Source organism: Cydia fagiglandana, chromosome 8 (assembly GCF_963556715.1).
Source record: "Cydia fagiglandana chromosome 8, ilCydFagi1.1, whole genome shotgun sequence".
Taxonomy (NCBI): domain Eukaryota; kingdom Metazoa; phylum Arthropoda; class Insecta; order Lepidoptera; family Tortricidae; genus Cydia; species Cydia fagiglandana.
This window is the reverse complement of record NC_085939.1, coordinates 14819675-14842211: the sequence shown is the minus strand read 5'-3', so window position 1 is coordinate 14842211 and position 22537 is coordinate 14819675. Positions and strand designations below refer to the sequence as shown.

At 36.7% G+C, this 22537-nt stretch overlaps 1 protein-coding gene across 1 annotated transcript in view; it reads right to left on the bottom strand.

The window, feature by feature from the left end:
* Window positions 1-16392: 16392 nt before the first annotated feature.
* LOC134666779 (glycine receptor subunit alpha-1) overlaps window positions 16393-22537 on the bottom strand; it is a 71960-nt gene continuing 65815 nt past the window's right edge. The window contains exon 13 of the transcript XR_010098548.1: window positions 16393-21731. The gene's annotated coding sequence lies outside the window, so the exon portion shown is untranslated. The remainder of the gene's footprint in view (window positions 21732-22537) is intronic.

Sequence of the window (22537 nt, the reverse complement as noted above, 5' to 3'; positions counted from 1 at the left end):
ATTCAGAGAGAAAAAAGAGGACTATGTTTGTATGGAAAGGCGATTTTGCGCGGGTCCTCCCGTCTTAAGTCTCAACGGGATTATGAAGATAAAAAAGGTAACCTACTTAAATAAATAAGAAATTTTCTTACTGTCTTGGTAAGTCTCTTTATCATACCTATGGGATTATATCGTATTTAAGGCATATGATATAATGAAATAGTAGATTGTTAACCTAAATAAGGACGAAAGGCTCCCATTCCTGACGAGGTGGTTTGGCACTCGAACGCAGTGAGACTGAGGGCGTACCGCGAATCACGTTCGACGTGTTGCCTCCCTGTCACACTTACGTACGAATTTACAAGTGCAACAGAGAGGCAAAACGTGGAACATCGTTCGCGGTAGGCGCTCTGAAACGTTTTATTTCGAATACGAGGAAAGTTAAGTATAAATGTGCATTAAAATAAAACCCGGCTAAGTAGTATTTCTTGAGGGTACTTTCAATTAACAATTTAGTTAAAAAATATTGTTATTTATGGAATGGGGAGTAAGAATGGAAATTTAAATTGCCTCTCGTAAAAAAAAGTACAAACTTTACAATTTAAATTCTCTTTTACCAATAAATCATAGGTATTTAGGTACTACGGATAACGTACTTAATGGATTAAAACGTCCCGGACAACTTTTCTACGGACAAATAAGGTAATCGTACTACCTAGTGCTCGACATGCTAATGCCCAATAGATGACCTGAAAAATCAAATCAAAACCTGAGAAATAGAGATAGGCTAGTAAGCTCTTTCACTAGATTACAAATTGTTAGTGCAGGCACACATCATATGTGTGTAAACATTTTTAATAAACTACCAGAAAATATAAAAATAATAGAAAAAGAGACTTTGTTTTTAAAAAAACATTAAAGATTTCAATTTCAATTTTTATGATATTAACGAATATTACAACTTTATGGAGTCTAAATAATATTAAGAGCCTATACACATGTAAACATTCTGCATGATAGTTACATATGTTGTAAATATTGCATGCTATTTTTATTAGTTTATAAGTACATAATAATGCGGTGCCCTAACAGGGTTTGTGGTAAACGTACTGATGTTTAGTTATAAGACCTATTGTAAACCCACAAAAGCAATAAATAAATGAATTATGAATTATTATGACACCTTGCTGTCACCTATATTGGCAATGACTTAAGTTTCAATATGACATGTACTGGGACCGCGTCGAGCACCAGTACGTTTATCTTATAAGTAGGGAGCCCGAGACGTGATTTTTGGGGTTACTTGAGCGTGTCAGAGGCCCGATTCGGATTTTGAAATAGACATCTATTAGATATCTTTTAGACATCACCAAGATACAATAACGATATGTTTAAGATCTAACCTGGCAAATTTGACATTTGCGCGATTCTGGAGCTACTCTTGAACGATTTCCACAGGATAATGAGTTAGAGATCCAATTCACATCTAATAGATATCTTACTTTATCTAACGTAAAAGTGACATTGGTTGCCTGAATTGCGCTGCAAAAGAGAACTAGTTGATATCTAATCTATAACGTATCTAGAATGGATCTAGAACGTGTCGTCTCTTGTGAATAACTTGAAGTTCGAATACGGCAGTAAGATGTGAAGGGTATCTTGCGGATGTTGAGTATTTCCAACAAGTTTGAGCATGACATACCGTCCCGTAATTTCGGAGCAGTGTACGCGAATGCGGCGAAGCAAAAAAAAAAACAGGCCAAGTGCGAGTCGGACTCGCGTTCCAAGGGTTCCGTACAATTAGTCTGACTCACGCTTGATTGCACATTTCTAATAGATTTTCTTGTCATGTATAGGTAAAGAGCTATTTTGTGTATTTTTTCAAAAGTTATTTTCTTAAATAACCTGTAACCTATTTATTTAAAAATATAAAAAATATTTATTTTAAATTTTCAAAACGAGGTCTTTCATTTAACATATAACACGATATATTTTGCAAAACTTGGTTATTTAATTTTTTCATTTACCCCCAAAAGTGGCCCCCATGTTTAAAATTCATTTATTTACGTTACATGTCCGTCTTTGGGTCACTAATTTACATATGTGTGCCAAATTTCAACTTAATTGGTCCAGTAGTTTCCGAGAAAATAGGCTGCGACAGACGGGCAGACAGCCAGAAGCACGAGTGATCCTATAAGCGTTCCGTTTTCTCCTTTGTGGTACGGAACCCTAAAAACCGGTCGGACCACAATAAATAATAAATGGTTTCATACAATTCATTCTTTTCGCACTGGGAGGATAGTTCAAACTTACAGTTTGACATCATAATTATATCTATGTATATTATGTTATTTTGTCATCATTCGCCAAGACAAGTACTTACGAGCGGAGTGGTCATTAACAGGCGTTCCCCTCTGTCGAAAATAAGCGGCCAATGGTCAACCACATGTCAACCACATGTATGGACTGACGTTTATCTGACATGACGTTCCTATACATTTGATGTGCCCCTCCCCCGCAAAAAACGGCAGACTATTTTGTACCGAAAATTATAGACATGGCGTCTCCGTTGGTTATATCCTCTAAGAGTACGAGCGAAACGCATGTGAAAATGATAACTACTTAAATGATATCATTTTGATGTCAAAATGTACGTCCGACTTAACCTCAGACTCTGACTCATTTACGGGTTATGTCACCTGCTGCTCGCGACGCGTGAAGTGTGACTCATTGTCGTGACAGCCATGACCCGAATCACTCGCAGTATAGGCTGTATAGGTCCAGCACAAGATTGGCGCGAAAGTATTTTGCCCACAAGATAGACTACCCGTCTTTTTCCAACTATGTTAATTAAAGAGGGACGGGTAATCTGTCTCGCCGCGAGACACTGTCGCGCCAATCATGTGCTAGCCCGGCTATACATAAAGTCAGTCGACCCTTGTAAAATTGGATAAATCTAAACTGGAGGCCTATCTAATGGGAGTTTTCAGAAAAAAGTGTACCCAATTAGCGTGAGTAGCTAAAAAAGTTAATAGCTGTCAGTTTTGTGACGACAAATAAGCGTGAAATATTTAAGAGGATCAAGCGTTTGCTTTTTTAAAACAGTAATTTCGCTTATAGTTTATGAAATTAACACCAAAACCATGTTTTTATTGCATTTTTATGCTCACAAATAAGCGCCACTTGCCGGTTAACCGGTTAAACATGGTGTTACCATGGTTACCAGTACTATTTCATACTGGTTTAACGGGTTAACCCCGGGTTAGTGGGATGGTGCAAGTGGCCATAAGTGGTGACATCAACTGAACTACCACTATACCATGTATTTTATAGTTTGTTCAAACTTGAATTCTATTACACCTTTCGACTTGACACTCATTTGAATATCAGAGTTATAAAAATTCTTCTGGAAGTATAACACCTATACTTGACTAATTTTGTCATTTGTGGGTCATTAATTAATTACATCGCACGTTTAGGAGGGGTCTCGAAAATATAGCATTTTGTGACAGGCGAGAGGGGGAGTGACAAACTTTGTGACGTCACTTTAACTTCGGTATTTAAATTATTTAAGTCGCTGTACAGTTAAATAACATTTTTTTTTAAAGATTATCATTTTTATACATTTAATTTGCTTTCCTATCCAGTTTTGGATTAAAAATTACTAATATTTATTTTTTCAAAAAATGTTTGATATAGGTAAAACCTACTTAATTCGATTTGCTGATTTCGTTAAAAAAATGTGACGACACCGTACGGTGGGGACGTGTTTGCCAAATATGACAAAGTGTGACAATGAGAGTAGAGAGGTCAAAAAACCTAGAAATTCGTGTGATGTAATTAATGGATGACTCCTTTCTACTCTTTTTCATTACTTACATTAAAATCTACTAAGCTAGCAATAACAAATGACGAAAATGGGCATTTCTATTTGAAGTTGTACTCCCAACTTGCATTTTAGTTACTCAGAATCACGAGCTCTTTCGATCCTAATACGAGAAAAAAGTCTCCCCAAAATTTCAAACAATTTTTTTGTCCGTTTTGTTACGGTCTTAGAAGGTTGTATTAAAAATTGTAACCAAACTGACCAAAAATTACGGGGACACCTTTTTTCTCAGTAAAAATGGAAAAAGCGCGTGATTCTGAGTATACAAACAATATAAAAATTCCAATTCTAACCCAAAATGTTTTGGTACAACTTTAAATAGAAATGTACGTAATAACTTGACAAGACAAACAGAACAGAAAAGCTTTGCCTTTAAAGATTTGAGATTTGTTTTCAAAGTAATATTTTTGTAAGACTTCTAGAGGTAAGGTTCTTTGTATTTATTTTAGTATTTCATAAAGATGAATTTCATAAGGTATAATAAATTGTTGCAAAGTTAAATAGTGATAAATCTTGTAGACCGTAGAATCACAAAAATAAACACGGTTAAATGGCCTGAGAATTTAGTAACCCCTGTATTATTTCGAACTCAGTCAGTGCCGAGACTTTGCGAAAAGTTACTATCAGGCGTTAGACAATATTCGAAAAGACTTTTTGGTTGGAAGGTGGTTCTCCTTATGTGAATTTCATACAATTTTATTGGTCTATTTTCTCTTAATACGTAGATTTACAGCACTTTCAACCTTGATATTTAGGTAGTACATAATCGTCTGGCGGCGCCAAATTAAAAATAATGACCAATTATTCAATATTTATAACTAAAAAATCATTTGAAGAATGCGAAGATTTTAACTAAGCGCTTGTTTGTGTGAGTGATCTTTACACTATCCATGTAAAACAAGATGGCCAGATTCAGTTTAATAATAACCAACATAGATGTCACTTTAACACAGGTGACCTAACTAAGTAGTGTCAAATTTACTCAATAGATGGTAATAACGTAAGGGTATATAATTCATAAGAATCATAAGATATGTTGTAATAGTTTAGCCTACAAACGGAAATGCCGTTAAAATTTGATCCCTACATTGGTACATGTAACTACCTAATCGGAGGTCAGGCCAGATTTGCTTTCTCAGGGTTTCCAGGAATCTTCGTTAATCAATGATGAGTCCAAAACTGGGATTGGTAGTATTTTGCAATAATATTAAATAAAAATTATATATTTATAAATTATAAATGAATTTTCATTGATTTTCCAAATTTATAAGATCATAACATTTATAATACATTATTATTAAGTCCGCGAGAGTGTGAAGGGTACTTATACCATAGATAAGCTGTGCATTTTTCTGCATACGTTTTTTCAAACTACCTACCTACCGCTCGATTTATTTCCCGTTCACCGTAAATTAGATTAGATAGAATTATTGTACGTAAGAGTATTGTGGTTGTTGTTTACTCGCTGGTTTATTTATACGGACGCCTAAACTAAAACTCATTTTACATTTTCGGTAAGTACCTAATACACGTCAAGTCATTAAATGTCAGTCTGAACATCAAAAGCTTAAATATTGTTGCCTTCATATGGCGATTTGTTTTCGCAGATAATTGTAAGAATACCAAGAGCCCTTATAAGGAGGTCAACCAGTACCAAGCGTTAGCTCATACCCCGAATGGCGCTATGGGTAAAACGAATAAAGCAGAGTATAAAAACCGGGCAAGTGCGAGTCGAACTCGCGCACGAAGGGTTCCGTACCATAATGCAAAAAACGGCAAAAAAACGGTCACCCATCCAAGTACTGACCCCGCCCGACGTTGCGTAACTTTGGTCAATAATCAGGTTTGTTGTATGGGAGTCCCACTTAAATCTTTATTTTATTCTGTTTTTAGTATTTGTTGTTATAGCGGCAACAGAAATACATCATCTTTGAAAATTTCAACTGTTTAGCTATCACGGTTCGTGAGATACAGCCTGGTGACAGACGGACGGACGGACGAACGGACGGACGGACAGACGGACAGAGAAGTCTTAGTAATAGGGTCCCGTTTTACCCTTTGGGTACGGAACTCTAAAAACATCGGTGGTCCGTTGGAAAAAGAAAACGGCGTCAAGTTGAAGCTGCCATAAAACGCTATTATTTCGTATGTATTTTACTTTCAATATCAAATCATAGTAGGCTCTATATATATCTATATGTATGTATGATACTTCATCATCATCATCATTATATAATCCTACAAAAATTGTGCACTGCTGCACAATACTCAATTACTCTTTCGCTGCCCTCTTAACGGTTTCCTACCATGTTGTTAATTTTGTAATGCTGCCTTTTTAAGGTTCCGTACCCAAAGGGTAAAAACGGGACCCTATTACTAAGACTCCGCTGTCCGTTTGTCCGTCCGTCTGTCTGTCACCAGGTCTCATGAACCGTGATAGCTAGACAGTTGAAAATTTCATACAAATTATGTATTTCTGTTGCCGCTATAACAACAAATACTAAAAACGGAATATAATAAATATTTAAGTGGGGCTCCCATACAATAAACGTGATTCTTTTGCCGTTTTTTGCTTAATGGTACGGAACCCTTCGTGCGCGAGTCAGACTCGCACTTGGTTGGTTTTTTTAAACTCTTCATACTGGGAGCAGAGTTGCAAATTATTAACAATAAATATGATGATATCAGAAGAGAGGCTTGGCGTAATGTACAAGTGAATGAAACACATATACCTGAACCGTCAAATGCCCAAGAGGTGATAAATAATGATACAACTAGTGCTGAGTAAGTAAATTGGTACCTATTAGTGTTCTTGAACATCGCCCCAGTTTTGCCATGCCTACATTTAGGCATTCCTTTTTATAATACTAAAATATAAATATAGAACATAATTGATAAACGTTTATGGTTTGTCACGATGTGTGACATTCGTATTCTTTATATTATTTTGCATCTGGTCATGTCCTGCCAAACTGCATCATGCATAGGGTGACCAGATACAAATTTCAAAAGTCCTGACAAAATTCCTGATTTTCGGCCGAAATTCCTGACATGAGCTGTCGCGGTCGCGGCGGGTGGCGGGCGGGGGGGGGGAGTGCATTTGGCATGCCGCGCGGCGCACCGTTAGTCCAGACTATGTACTTTTACGGATGTTTTACGAATTAAATATCCGTTACTGAAAGAAGGTAGAGAGCCGAGTGAAGTGTATTGTACTGTATACCATTTTATTGTTTTGTTTATTTGTCCTTCGGGAAACGGAAATGCCAAAATTCCTGACATTTCCCTTTTCCGGCCGCATTCCTGACATATGCCTAAAATTCCTGACATGTCAGGAAAATTCCTGACGTCTGGTCACCCTAATCATGCATATCTACTTCAGATTCTTTTTGACTAGGCTAGGTCGATCATAATTGTTTAATTAAAAGCTTGTAAATAATATAAAAACTTACTTATTATATTTCATTTTAAGTAACTTTAAAACTAGATTTTCTTAAAAGGGTATAGCCGGGTAAGCATGGCCAAACTGGCCTTAGCGAAAAAAATAATTTCCTTTTACTGGATTATATTAACCTATATTTATGTAGTGCTTTCACCAAAAATTAAGCCTCAAATGCATCAGGTTTAAAAAAAAGGCAAAAAAAAAACATTTTTATTTTATTACAGCCAAAGTACTAATCCAATTTCTTTGTAATTTGGGGATGCTGTATATACAATTAAGGTCGCTTTCTAAAAAAAATATTGAATTGTCTTGAAAACATAGTAAAAAACTTAAAATTTTCTGAAAAATAAAAAAAAAATACATGCGAGATTGCGACAATTATCGAATTTACATATTTCATGTAGAATTTAATAGTGTTTAACATTTATTTTTTTCAAAAATAAAATCGGGATTAACAGTGTGAAAAACTCGAATTCGTAACATCCTATAATACTCATTCATACAAGCAAAGCTAAGTAGACAATAAACGAATGAAGTAATTATATTGTGAACGCAATCTTTACGAATTTGAATTTAGAATGTGACGTATTGCACTATAATATGCTTTCATGGCTACACAGGGTGATTTCTGGGTCGCGTGATACAGAACTACTTTTTCTGACTCTGTAAATGATCCACATTATCATAAATGCCGTTTGATTAAAATATAATTACTTTAATTATTCTTATTTTTCAAGTAAAATTAATGTTATATTAAGTAATTATGGTCACCCTATGACTTTTGACATAACGCTTTATGGAAGGCGACAAGACGTCACATTGAGTAGGGTCACCAAATTGTATGCAATAATGTTTTTTCCTATTTGTCATCTGGAAAATAATGATCATTACGAGTATTGGTGATAAACAATAATTAACAATATCATTAGGCTCATCTTTGGATTCTGTATGATGTCTGGCTCTCTTGCTTCACGACCCCGAAATCACGCTGTATTATGGCTACGGCGTACGCATTCTTAGGGTTCCGTAGCCAAATCGCAAAAAACGGAACCCTTATAGATTCGTCATGTCTGTCTGTCTGTCTGTCTGTCTGTCTGTCTGTCTGTCCGTCCGTATGTCACAGCCACTTTTTTCCGAAACTATAAGCACTATATACTGTTGAAACTTGGTAAGTAGATGTATTCTGTGAACCGCATTAAGATTTTCATACAAAATTAGAAAAAAAAAAATTAGGGTTCCCCATACATAGAACTGAAACTCAATATTTTTTTTTTCATTAAACCCATACGTGTGGCATATCTATGGATAGGTCTTCGAAAATGATATTAAGGTTTCTAATATCATTTTCTTCTAAACTGAATAGTTTGCGCGAGAGACACTTCCAAAGTGGTAAAATGTGTGTCCCCCCCCCCTGTAACTTCTAAACTCAGAGAATGATAAAACTAAAAATAATATATGATGTAGATTACCATGCAAACTTCCACCGAAAATTGGTTTGAAGATTTGGTGAGTAGTTTTTTTTTAATACGTCATAAACCGTAAACCGCAATTTTATTATGTTACTTGCTGTTACGGAACCCTTCATGGGCGAGTCCGACTCGATGTTTCGAAAACAAATTTTTTCGCTAAGGGCAGTTTGGCCATGCTTACCCGGCTATACCCTTTATAATCCTCATTCCTTATTAGTTATTATCTATTTTGATCTTTTTTAGCTGATAATCCAACACACGTCGGCTACCGATATCCTGCCATGTACGGAAGTGGACTCCTAAAGGCGTATCCAGATTAGTCAATTTTTCGCCAATCTGATTCAATTGCCCGATCGAATCAGGAGGTGCGGACGCAAATACCAATTTGGCTCGCCGAATTCAACCGCCGATAATGACCGATATTACCGATAAAATGAGGTGTGGACGCAAGAATACCAATTTGTGAGGCCAGTATTTTCGTTCTGGGGCGTTTTTTTAATTTACAGGGCTCTAATATCACCATAAATCTAATATTTTAGATTGACGCCAATTTCATTTCTGATCAAATCCACCGATTTGATCAGTCCTGTCTGGATACCACTTGAATGTCACCTGGCCACAACAAAACCAGTGAAAATGAAAAAAAAAAAAATATTTGTAAATGTCGGCGGCCGATCGTAAGATCAGGCAGTTCGTAATGTCCCTGTGTAAGGTTTTGACGATAGTGACATTAAACCAATATAGGGTAGACCGAGGCGAATCGGGTCATTTTTTGTTTGACGGTCAATAGATACAATTTTTAGGATAAGTAGGATAGGTTCGTTAGGTTGCTTTAAATGCCCGAAGGGCAAACTACCCAGAAATAGGAGCCCCGCCGACGGCGTCGACTCAGGGAACAAGTCAAAAATTTATACGTTTCACGATTTCCTAGCCTAGGAATTTCACGATATGCCTGATCTTACGATCGGTCGCCGACATAAATATACTCAAATGTAGTAAAATCATATATTGTTTTTTAATTTAATAGAAATAATAAAAGTACTTATATTTTCTTTAGTTTACTGTGTTGTAATAGTTATGATTACTTGAACACTACCTAATAATTTAGAATCTTGAGCGTAGTAAGGGACTCAAAAGCGCACGAGATGTAAATAACTTTGATATCGTGTAGTACACAAAACATTTCACCCTAAGCAGTGAGAACATACCTATTAGACAAACTCTTCTTTAGCGGCGCTGAGCACTTTTTGAGGTGGGGTAAAAATGATAAACTCGATTCAGCGTAATGTAACGTAACGTAATGTAACGTAACGTAACGCTGACGTCTTGTACTGTCACGGACAATGTTATTCACCAAAGACCTTTAGTCATAACGTATCTGATCATAATCAGGTCAATTATTTAAAACTGGACTTTTATATTAAACAATAAAACTCAATGTTCTAATCTTGTACGGGCTAAAATACGAGGATCTCACAGTTACATTCTAACTTTATATCACTCAAATATAATTCAATAAAGCTATATCTTGATCAAATCTCTAATAAAAGTGAACTCTAGTACTGGTGAATAAAACTCAAAATATCATGATCAAATATATTTAGATGCGAGGTCTGCAAGGTAACTTTACAATTTCTATTCAAATTTTAAACAATTAACGCTACAAATTTATGTAAGCTCATTGGCCAGCAATTTCGGAACTAAAGTTTTTCAATAGAAAGGAGGATGGGTCAATTATATGAGTACATAGTGCAGGGGGCCGATTTTTGAAATTCGATCGCTCGATTTCGTCACTTGAAAATCGGTGGAAAACGGCAAAATGCTAATTTTTGAAATAAGAGCGATAGAAATTTGGAATCGAGTTGTATTGACCACTCGTTTTCAATTCTATTTGTAGAATTTAAATGCATAGTAGTGGAGATATTATTGAACGAAATACACGAAAGCGAGGGGTCGAATTTCAAAAATCGGCCCCTGCAGACATTTTGGACGAGTCATTGAGTTTTCACTTCTGTCGGCACTCCCGGAGTGCAACCCGTTGTTTTTTTTTATATCCAGGTATCATCCGAATCCAGGTATCACACGTATTTTGAGTAGTATCTCTATTTTTCACCATTTTGAACTTGTCGACTAGACTACATCCTGCATGTATAAGTACTTGTAATATCTATTACTGATATTAAGCTTTTCGTATCACTTTAGTAATTATTTTGAAATACTTATTTTTTGAAGAAGGAAAGTCGGATCGATCTTTAATTAATAAGCAAGCAGAGTAAAACAAATATCGGGCGAGTGCTAGGGAATTGAGTTTCTCTCACCGCTGTCCAACGTAGTGTGAACTGAGACTGAGTGCCTAGATATTAGGGGTCATCCATTAATTACGTCACACGTTTAGGAGGTGGGAGGGGTCACACGTCAAGAAAATGTGACATGTTGTGACATGGGGGAGGGGTCACAAACATTGTGAAGTAACCGAAAATTAATTTAGGTATATTTTTTTATTCGCTGTACATTTAAATAATTTTCGTTCCTAATTGGTTTTGTGTTATAAAATTACTAATATTTCTTTTACCAAAAATATTTATTTATTAAAAAAATAATGTAGATAACTCTGCCGGGTCGCTCGCTCGGGTATTGCCGATTTCGTTGAAAACAATATTGCCTAAAATGTGACATCATACCAGGTGGGGAGGGATTTTCAAAATGTGACCAAGTGTGACAAGGAGGGGGGGGGGGGTCAAAAAACCTAAAAATTCGTGTGACGTAATTAATGGATGATCCCTTAATCGTTTGCGCCGTAGCGAACGAAATTCTAATGACTCTCTCTCGCGAGTGATTGGCATCTTGGCTGAACCCTCTAGGGATCTAAGAACTGAATAATCGGAAAATACGACCATACTGGTTAGCGCAAGCAGTCATCCCATTCGACGCGCTAGGTAAGCGGATGGAACAATAGCTTTAAGAGCCAACAGGAGTGGTCATTCCTCCATACAAACGTAGTCCTCGTTTTCCTCCGTGGTTTTTGAAGCTAGAGCAATGATTTTTTCAACACAGATTAATATTGTCAATATCTGTGTCGGACCGTTTTGCTTTTTTTGATATTTTTGTTTTTTAAGGCGCTAGAGCCCTTCAAAAATGGCCAAAATGGCCTAATTGACTATGCCGCAATGAGAGGCGTGGTATTCAAAACTGATATCAATTAGCCAAAAAAGCAAAACGGTCCGACACAGATAATTTCATAATCATTTAGATTTCCAAATTTGGTTACGATTGGTTAAGTTTTGGAGGAGGAAAAAGAGGAGTACGAAACCTCGATTTTTGTCATTTTTACGCAGGATTTTTCGCCTCAGCTGCAGTTGTCCCTATCGCACTAATTTTAGGGGCGGAGTCAAGTTTCTAAATACGTACACAGCCAGAAAAGTGATGGGCAATAGTCGACATTTAATGTCGATAATCTAGTGATGTAAGAAGTTATCGATAAACCGTCTTGTGTGAAAATATCTAGATCCTCCTAAGACACAAGGGGTTTTGCGTTGAGAGGGAACACATTTTTGTAGTTACATAGGTACAATCTATTTTGAACTTTTTGATTCTAATATTTCAAATTAGAAATCAAAATCAAAAATATTTTATTGCATGGTTATGGGTTTACAAAATTTTTAGGTACAGTCACGCTCCGTAATTGTCGAGCAATTTAAGGTCCTAGCTAGGGAATGCAATCTCGCACCAAGATTGGCGATTCGAGATCTCGCACGAAAAATCCGAATCGAGATTGGGTGTTTCGAGATCTCGACAGTCAGATTTTCGGGATCGAGATTAATATCTCGACGAGATCGAATTTGACAAAGTAACTAAAAATGTGTTATTTTAATCAATAATCTCTAAGAATTCCATAGATATAGACATCGTAAAATCGGGCGTATCAAGATATTCCTAGGAATATAATGAAACGCCGACATTTCATGATCTGCCTAGCGAACACCAGCCATTTTGCGCAAACCTCAAGGTGCGATATTCTGATATTCCTATAGTCTATAGGCAAATTAAACAAAAGTCGTCTCCTTCACGATTTTCGTCGACATCTCTTCTAAATACCTAAAACTGGTATGGACGTGTTCCTCTTGGTCTCCAGAATATGAATAGACCGGTTTTTATTTTATGGAGGGGGGGGGGGGGGACGTGTCGAAAAAAAGGAAGGAAAAAGTGGGCGGCCGACCAGCATTGATATTTGTTCACGTCTTTAGTCCTATGGGACCGATCGGTTCGTGTGAGATGTCGTTTGAAAGAGTATTAAACGTGCAATTATTGTTTTATATTACAGTTACCGTAGTCATGACTGCAGTCATTTATAAACTATTTAAAATATATGATTTTTTACCGTGCATGGATGGCATAAGTACTGACAAAACATGCGTCTAACTCAATAAATTATAACTTTACCGCAATTAATGTTATTATAAAATATACGAAAAATTTCATTAGCTTTCCAAAAACATAAGTTTTATTGATGTATGATATTATACATATAACAAAGTAATGATGAATTTTGTTCCGTCACGTAAGTGGCGGGCGACCGACCTCAACTGATCATTATTTCTCGGGTTCTATTTTACTGATCAATTGGTGATGCATACCATTAGAAAGAATATTAAACATACTATAATTGGTTTCTAATAACCGTAGTCATAACTGTAGTCATTTACAAAATCATTCAAAATATGTATATGATTTCTCGATCAATTATTTTACAATGCGCCCGCTATGAAGCTAGGAATATCAAAGAATGCATTGCTCTGATGGATCTGCCGTCTCTTTCATAAGGAAGATCGTGATATGCCTGGGTTAATATTAGATCAGGAAATGGTGGCGTTTCATGATACGCCAAGGATTACGATTTTACGATATGCCGCCGACATACTACTTATTTAAGGTACCTCATGTTATATTTTGAAAATAACAAGTTAACAACAACAAATTAAATATTTAACATAAAATCAATTTTAATTTTTACTTTACTTCTATGAAATGCTATCGATGTTAAACCACTATTTACCTTTACTTAGAAACTGCGTAACAATAATAGAGCTAAAGCCGGACACATAATAGCACTGCCTGAACAACATGAATCTAAGGTCATATATTACTTAAAACAAAGTATTTCACTTTCAGCCTTGTTCGAGATCTCGAATATACAAGATGTCCAGAAAGGGTATCGGGTATTTATTTTAGCGCCATATTCGAAACGGGGCCACGAAAGGGAGCGGGGAGGGGTTCGTGGCGTGTGCCATTTAGTGGAGTTTTAGCCACGATGGAACAGTACTCGGGGACGCATCGCCCATTTTGCTTACTTACTTGGCGCGTGGCGTGTACGATATTCCGCACGATACAGACGTTGAGCAGTCACTATTAAATCACCATTACGATAATACGCTCGTACGCAAAATGCGCGATGCGTCCCCGAGTACTGTTCCATCGTGGCTAAAACTCCACTAAATGGCGCACGCTACGAACCCCTCCCCGCTCCCTTTCGTGGCCCCGTTTCGAATATGGCGCTAAAACAAATACCCGATACCCTTTCTGGACACCTTGTATTAATCGAGATCTCGACCGAGATTGCATATATCGAGATTTCATGCGTACGTGCGAGATCTAGCGAGATCTCGAAATTGCGAGATCTAGATAGCATTCCCTAGTCCTAGCTGAATTGGTTGTTTCATACACTTACTCTTACTCTATAGAATGTCCAATCCTGCCTTACAAAGACGTTAATATTTATATTTGTCATGTCTATACTTCGTTTCTGAGCATTATTGAAAAAAAAAATACTTACTTGATACTAGTATTAACCACTAAGTACATAAATAGGGTAATTCGCCAGTAACAGGCCACTATATTAGTAACTGGCCACGCCAAACCAAAAATGAATTCTATTCACCTATAAATAGAATTCATTTTAGTATAAGGTGGCCAGTTATTGAAACCTTATACCTACTAAAATGAATTCTGTATAGAGTTGAATAGAATTCATTTTTAGTTTAGGGCGGCCAGTTACTGGCGAATTACCCTATTCGATATCGAGTTCCGTAAACGTAAGCTGGGTAAGTAAAAAAGTTCAATCGCTATAGGGTAATTCGTCAGTGGCCACCCCAAACCAAAAATGAATTATATTCACCTATAAATAGAATTAATTTTAGTATAAAGTGGCCAGTTATTGAAGTTATTGAAACCTTATACTAAAATGAATTCTGTTTATAGGTGAATAGGATTCATTTTTAGTTTAGGGCGGCCAGTTATTAAAAGTGGCCAGTTACTGGCGAATTACCCTACTTAGTAGTAGCAGTAACAAAAAGTGGCAATGCAAATTGCAATCAGTGAGGTGCGCGCCAGCGCGAGTACGGGCGCACCGCACGCGTCTGTGTGCGTGCATTATTTATTTTATTTATTTATTTTATTGAGAAATCTCAAAACTGACTTTTAGCTCAGCTCCCGTTTCGTCTTAAAGCTTGCATTAGGTAGGTACTTTCCCCTAAACTAAAACATGAATATTTCAGTTCTGCATTGTAATTCAACTTTGTGTCCATGGACATTTTTGGGTTCATTCTACACCGTCAGCATTCCATACTACCACTTAAAAAAATAAGATGTCCGTTCCATTACGTCACGTTTTAGTACTTCTCTTGTACTTGCGTGACGTAACTTAGTGGAATCTACAATTTCCATACAAATGTGGTTTTCCATTCAGACAATGGTCCTTATGTTTCATGTGCAATAAGCACCTTTTTATAAGAATTTCTGTTGGCATTGCAGTTGGAAAGGACCTTATTGCACTTGAAGCATAAGGACCCATTTGTGATGGAAAGCCACAAATATTTGGAACATGTTTTTAGCATCAGGATTGAATATGCCAGTGATTTTGGAAAAAGTTCTTTTGGACCATTTGGACACTCGCATCCTACTTTGGGGTGTGAATTGATTGATTAAAAAAATGCGTGTTGCATTGTAGAAAGTATGTAATCGTGACCTTCGAAATTTACAATTTGGAATGTAGGTAGCTTAAAATCGGCCAGGAGCCATGAAACGTACGCTACGTGCATATAATGTGGGTATTGTTTATGTAGGTAGTATAACAAATGTATGGCAGTCGAAGACAGCATCGAGCAAAAAGGAATAATAACGTTCTGCATACAGTCACGAATTTATTGTATGGACCTCTATAAACCTCACCGATAATTGCGTGCGATTTGCGTTACATTCCGGTATTAGTTGCAAGGTCTGTAAGAGGCCTTACAGAATATGTACAACGTCCGTGACCATAGACAATCCGCCCATTCTGGTGCTAAATTCAGTTCGTCTGGATGCGCCTTTACCATAAATTAATCTTGCTAAAAAAATCATCTCTTACACCACGCCATCTAGTTTACACTTTTGTCCCTAGTTAGCTAATTACATTATTACAAAAGTCATGTTCTGTACTAGCGACCTCTAGTATATTTTGGCGTAAAGTTCACAAGACTGACACTGGGGGACTGCCAGTAGATATGGTAGTGTGCGTGAATGCAAGAAATTGCAATATTTTGCAGTTTTGTCTGATTTTGATGAAATGAGACACAGTTGAGTGGAATATATTTCGATTTAGACGTAATATTTTTTATTGTTTGCGCCAATATTAACACATCTTAGAAAATAGTTTGAGTTTTGAAAGAAATAGTGATAATCCGCAATTTGTGCACAATCACGCCATCTTTTGGTGGCTTGTCGGCAGGACAGCCCTAGACATCCACCTTAAATACACATCTATAGGTACGGTAAATATCATTTTCGAATGACAATTCACTCTTAGCCGAGATTGAAATATTTATTACTATATGGAGTACTATGAGAATTTGAGGATAAGTCTCTTGGGGTTGGCAACTGACAAAGGTTTGCATAGATGGCGCCATCATAACTTGCCCCTTTCTCTAGTTTTGTTCTATGACATTTGGCTTAAATTGTTGGAATCCAGGCTATAAAATAAAATAAAAAATGATTTTTTTTAAGAGTTGGCAGGGCAAGCAGTATATTGACAGACAGCATCTCCACCCCTTAGGTATATAATAAAGCCCTATGCTTTATAGGTTTGCCTTTGATAGGAAGCTTAATATCACGATATGTCTCTGCCTCGCTGGATGCATAATGTTCCCTTTTAGCTCGTTTAAAGAATTATTAAGTAACGTAGTCATTCAAGACTCTTTTATTCCTTGGAACTAGCACAATTTCAAGCGGAGCAGAGCTGCAAAACGATGCGAAAGGACCAAAAACAGTGAAAGATGTTCTTCAAAACTTATTTATTATCACATTTAACAATCGTTCACTTAGTTCTTTGAGAAATAGCTCATTACAAACTCGTAACAGAAACATTCCAACTCGTATTTAGAAGCATAGTTATTAACAATAACGATCTGTTTACTATTATACATAAAATACTAAAGGGGCCCACTGATTAACAGTCCGCCGGGCGGTATCGGCCTGTCAGTTAGAACAAAATTTTGATAGTTCCGAACAACTGACAGGTCGATACTGTCCGGCGGATAGGTAATCAGTGGGCCCCTTAACGGCGCGATTCCAACTTTAAGATACGTAAGTTAATAGATCTAGAAAAGATATGGATTAGACATGTCAGTGTCAAACAAGTGTCAAAATTGACGTTTCTTCAAACAAATACGTCACTTTTGACATTGGTTTGACACTGACATATCTAATCCATATCGTTTCAATATCTAGTATTTGACGTATCTCATTGTTCGAATACGGCTGTAAGTTAAAGCAAATTCATATATAAACCCACTTTTATATCTTTTAGGACTTAGTATGTCGCCAATGTTAGGAGCAGAATTATTAATCTTAATAATATATCTTATACAAAACAGTCGCGTTATACGGACTGTTAACGCACAGCTTAAGGTGGCTCGAATCTTCACACTGGATACGCATTCACACGTTACTCCGGTGTGCGAGAGGGACATCGCTATATACAGAGCGCTGTCACTTTCATACACCGGAGTTACGTTCAAATTGGCATCAGTGTGATAACCGCATAAACCATTGAAGGTACCTAGTACCTTGTAGTTAAAATAAATATTATAATTCAAAGCACTCCACTAAGAAAGTATCTTTGAATGTTCTTCCCCTAAGGGGATGAACATAAAGTGTAGTTTTAACGACATGGAGTCGAGAGGCTAGTCTAACATTAATATGTAAGAAACTTGCTTACATTATACAGTTTGCGCACGAAATTTAATTTTAATAGCAAAATTTCTAGAGACCCGTACATTCAGGGCCACGGCACACTAGCGCCTTTTGAGCGTCGCCGTCTACTCCGTCTAGTCAACGGTATGGGAAATGGCGTCGCTTCTTAGTTGCGCCACAGAATAAATAATAGTACTAGGTACAGAAGACCTACTCTCTAACAAAACGCGTCTGTTACGATCAGCACAGATATGGCCGCTAGGTGGCGACAGCGCCACGAGCGGCTTATGGCAAACCCCAAAATTGGGGCCGAACGGACTTGAAATATAAATATAATACTTTTAGCTACCTGTAGCAAAGCGACGAAATCGCGGAGTGAGCCACGCCTGTACGGTTACCATCAGTTTGTCACTGACATAAACGCCGTCGAGAACGTAATTTACTTTCTAAACATCCCATTTGCACTAATATGCGAGTGCGAGCGAGATGTATAGAAAGTAAATTACGTTCTCGACGGCGTTTATGTCAGTGACAAACTGATGGTAACCGTACTGGTTGCGCCAACGTTCCGTCAAGCAGCAGCCATACTGTTGACTATAGTAGATGCAAACCAAACTGACGACTGGGATCGTAAAACTTCTCATTCACGCTCGCGTGGTCCAAGGTAGGGTGAGAGAGATAGAGATATGACCCCGGTCGTCCGTTTGGTTTGGGTCTACTATAGATGCCGACGTTCGCAAGACGCTAGTGTCGAGTGGCTCATAGAATATAATCATAAACGAGTCCATCACGTTTTTTAAGTCGATAATTGTTCGACATGTTTCGCTACACGTTGTCAACTTAGACTTCACGTTTTCCGATCTAAAAACATTATTAAGAGCCAACAGGAGTGGTCATTTCTCCATACAAACGTACTCGACTGTTTCCTCCGTGGGTTTTGATGCTAAAGCAATGATCTTTTGAACACAGATTATTATTATCAATATCTGTGTCGGACCGTTTTGCTTTTTTTGATATTTTTGTTTTTTAAGGCGCTAGAGCCCTTCAAAAATGGCGAAAATGGTCTAATTGACTATGCCGCAATGAGAGGCGTAGTATTCAAAACTGATATCAATTAGCCAAAAAAGCAAAACGGTCCGACACACGTAATTTCATAGTCATTTAGATTTTCAAGTTTGGTTAGGATTGGTTAAGTTTTGGAGGAGGAAACAGTCGAGTACGAAACCTCGATTTTTGAGATTAATACGCGGGATTTTTCGCCTTGTCCTTATCGCACTAGTTTTAGGAGCCGCTTCCGTTGGCGAGACGGGTATATTTACCTAAAATATTTAAAACTCAGCTCCTGTTTCGTCTTAATATATTTTAATGTAATTAATATGCGCACGCCCTCCATTGAGTTACAGGGGAGCTCTTTTTTCAGTGATTTTAAATTTAAATGCCTATTTAATAAATACATATTTTAATAGTACAAAATAATGTACAATATATAATATTGTCCTTAAATAACTATCACAATTCTTAAAGCTTAAAGCTGTGCTTATGTACAGTTACCTGCAATAAATTGTTACACATCGAAGACCGCAACAATATCTTACACGACCTTATTTGTAGAGCCATTTGAGCGTGTCGCATTTACTTGAGAAACATACGGCCTGATTCTAACTTTAAGATACGTCAACTAATAGATCTAGAAACGATATGGATTAGATATGTCAGTGTCAAATGTGACGTTTCTTCAAACAAATACGATACTGTCACTATACAAAATGATTTGTGCCTAAAAATTCATCGTTTTAATAATGGAACAACGTCACTATTCGAATGGTTTTTATTCTTTTGTATAGTTAAGTGATACTATGTTTTTCAAGGAGCGATATGTTTGCGGCATTCGAAGTAACATATTATTGCATTTTACTGTACAACTCTTAAAACAATAGTCTGTTTAATTTTTAACGTTATCTATTTATTAATACAGGTATACATATATCAGGTGGAACAGAACGAAGGACTTTTACGCAAACTGGGAATTGTTGTTTAGGCTACGTACTTTATTTTTCACTTACTAATCACGTGTATGGTCACGGTGTATGTGAAGTTCCCAATCCGCATTGGGCTAGCGTGGGGACTATAGCCCAAGCCCTCTCGCGCATGAGAGGCGGCCTGTGCTCAGCAGTGGGACGTATATAGGCTGAAATGATGATGATGATGATGATGAATCACGTTAATATTTCTAACCGTTTTAGAGATACAGTTAAACATTAGTAGCGAAACCTGTATGTTTCATTGTAGCAGGTAGATCCTACTGAATAACACGACAGGTGTCAATTTAAAATGTAAATAACTTTGTAGTGTTGTCACTGATATAAAAACATTACTTTATAATGATTTTGTTTTACTTTTATATCCAGCTTTACGATAATAATAACTGGATTGTAGATCACTTGAATAACATTATCCTTCTAGCTCAGTCTCTAGAAATGTTCCACCCTGTATATAGATATTAATAAAAACGAGATGTAAAAATATATACATATATGTATGCCTTTATAATATGCAGTTGACACAGAATAAACTATAAATATATTTATATATAAGTAGGTCAAAAAGATTACGATTCCAGTTTTGCACCTTACTGCTTTGCAATAAGGTGAAAATGTAAACACAGGTAATATCTTTCACGTGGACATAAAATAATACATTCCGTCAAATACCATAACATTGCCCTTTCAAGATAACTTTGCCCACCGCGTCACAGTTCAGTACGAGCGAAATGTCTTTAGTAGTAGTTTTAAGTTATTTCGCTTTGAACTGTGACGCAGTGGGCAAAGTTATGTTGAAAGGGCAATGTTATCGTATTTTACGGTAGGTTTAATTCTTTATAATATTAAGTAAATCAGACAAGAATTTATTCCAAGGAATTTCATTAAATAGTCATACTTGGTGTTCATAATTATTTTTAATAATATTATATAACTTTCAGTTAAAATATTAAATCTGTGCTCGAATCGCATGTAGCTTAAGAATATTTACATTTTAAAAATGTGCGCCTTATTATAATTTGTACAGTTTTTTTAGTTTAACATTATAACTAAGATTTAAAAGTAGATTACCGGGAGGAATTCGATTGATATTATACATAATTCTGTGGCCCTAGTGAATAAGGGTACAAGTCTCAGGTAGCGCAGGAGCAAAAGGGTGTAAGTTCCACGTAACACTTATGCCCTTTTACACCTAATCTGTTCGAGACTTGTACCCTTTTTCACTAGGGCCACAGATTTGTATTGATAAAATGACTCATAGGTTAGTATTATTCAAATAAATTTTGTTCCCTTTTATTTTAGTGCCCAGTAAGGGAGGAATAGCCAGTGACATAAGCACAATTTTGAAGGCACTTTTGAATTATTATTTTTAAGATAAGATAAGATATCGTTTATTTGCAGTTTACGTTGTTTTTCAGTTTTTAGTTTAATAAAGTCTTACATGACGTTGAACACTGATGATCAAATGCGGCAACAAATCCAAATGGATTAAATAAAGTCTCAAATCCCGGCAATCTCCATTACCTACCAATGTCAGCGGCCGATCGTAAGATCAGACAGATCGTGAAATTTCTAGGCATATCGTGAAATGTGAAAATCTTTGTCTCATTCCCTGGGTCGACGGAGCCCCGCTTTGCGGGGCTCCCATTTCTAAACAATTTGGCATCTGAAGCAACCTAACGAACTTATCCTACCTTAGTGCCATGCCTTATGGGAAACGGTCGCAGAGATAGTTCAGAGCCGGAAACCGCTACCAACTTTTAGTATGTTGTTGGGCATGGCATTGGGTCTCCAAAACTGCCGGGAGACGGCGGCGCCGGCCATCTACTTCAGCGGAATGACGTCATCAAAATGACTCCCGCTTCGTTGCGAATATTGCATTCTGCACCCAAACTATGCATAGCACATACACGTGTGGGGTATTAAATGAAAGCCAATTAAATAAACTATATTTTATTTATACAAAGTGTACCAAATTATGCAACAGTTTAAGAGAAATTTACAAATAAATAAAAATTACGTAAAAAAATATTCTATTATTTGGGTTTTACAACCAAACCAAAAGTCGGACGATAAAGCAATGTACTACAACATTAAAGTTGACGTCTCAAGCCATACACTGATATCAATAAAATCAAAATTGGACCAAATATGTGGAAATTATGCATCAAAATCTAGATATTTGCCCATACAAATGCATAAAAGTTAAAAAAATCCAAATTGGTCATTTTCAGGATAATCCGCATAAGCTTCTAGTATGTTATTAGCAATATGACCTGGATTCTAAAACTGCCGGGAGACCATCTCTGTTGTTCCTCAGTTACAAATAATGACGTCATATAAATAATCACTGCCGAATTTCGCAAAATGTAAATTATAGCTATACCACGAGTCTCACATACACATGTGTTACATGTAATAAAAGGTTATTAAATGTATTATGATTCACCTAAACATTGTTTGCAAAAAAAATGTACGGTTTCAGAGCTAGAAACAACGA